Genomic DNA, 1216 nt, shown 5'->3' with positions numbered 1-1216 from the left:
GTCACGCTGCAATCCCTTCTCCTCCATTCTCCTCTCGGGATCTTGGGCACGCACGCACACGTGCCCGGCATGAGTTTTAAGCCACCAGGTCCAGGACGCGAACCGCGGTCGACTACGTGGGAATCCAGCGACACAGCCATTACGCTAACTGCTGGTTCCTGGCACCAGTGTCTTTTATGTACTTCAATAAATTACATGTAAGAGTGTATGTGCCACCTCTGAGATGCAGCAGAATTCACTGCTCAAGAGAAAAATGCATCCCACACAGTGACCACACTCAATTCTCTGACCTGCTCTGCCTGAAACATATCAGACACTCTCACAAATGCCCAAAACCTGATAGTGTGAAGTAATGGAAGAAGGTGATTACAACATCACCAGGCACTGTGAAAGATGCTCCTTACTCTTTCTCTGTCTTTCTCTCACTGTCTATCCTGTGCACAGTCTCTACATGAATACATTTTAAAAGCTTGTATGACATTCAGCAGAGATTGTTAACAAAACTGAGTTGTACAATAGAAATCATGAAAATCCTGAGGAAATTATGAAATAACTTTCAATTTCTGTGCAAGTGTCTTCTTTTACAATATATGTATGAACAAAACATACATGAACATTTCAATAGAAATACTGGATAACATGTTAAAAAAATAAATTGTTAACTAAATGCATCTCACAGCTACCTCTACATTTCATGGGAAATTAGTTGATCTAGTTTGGGCTACAAGAATCATCAAGCCTATGAAGATGAGAAACAAGGCAAAACCATGAGCTATCAATATTTCCTGGCATCTATAACTTTCTTGCTTATAGTATAAGAGGATAGATGATAGATGATGGGTAATAAGGAGAAAGAAAGAAGGTAGAAGTAGTCCAAGCCAGGGCCCACACTGTGGTGTAGTAAAGTGATATGTATCAGAGGCAGAAATGCCTATGGCCAATGCTGGAGGAGTCCAACCCAGTGGGGATCCAGGACCCGTCTGAGGCCCTTGACCTTTGAGCATTGCTTCTGGTCGGTTCAGTGAGTTGGCAAGGCCGTGACTGTACGCCCCCCTGACCTTGGAACAAGCTTGGGTCACTTAGCATGTTGGCAAGGCCACCTGCTATTTGCTCTGGGACTGTGATAGCCTTGCTGGGAAATGAACCTCCTCTGACTCCCCGATATACTACTATAAAAGAATTACATAGCTCCCTCATACATTTTGAGTGTGTGGTA

The 1216-nt window shown here is 43.4% G+C and overlaps 1 long non-coding RNA gene across 1 annotated transcript in view; it reads right to left on the bottom strand.

Moving 5' to 3' along the window:
• Positions 1 to 1216, bottom strand: part of LOC102493241 (uncharacterized) — a 28465-nt gene that overhangs the window by 24796 nt on the left and 2453 nt on the right. The gene's annotated exons all lie outside the window — the stretch shown is intronic.

The sequence above is a fragment of the Tupaia chinensis genome, unplaced genomic scaffold (assembly GCF_000334495.1).
Source record: "Tupaia chinensis unplaced genomic scaffold, TupChi_1.0 Scaffold000293_1, whole genome shotgun sequence".
NCBI lineage: Eukaryota > Metazoa > Chordata > Mammalia > Scandentia > Tupaiidae > Tupaia > Tupaia belangeri.
Note: the sequence above shows the minus strand (reverse complement) of the source record. Positions and strands in the feature narration are given on the sequence as shown.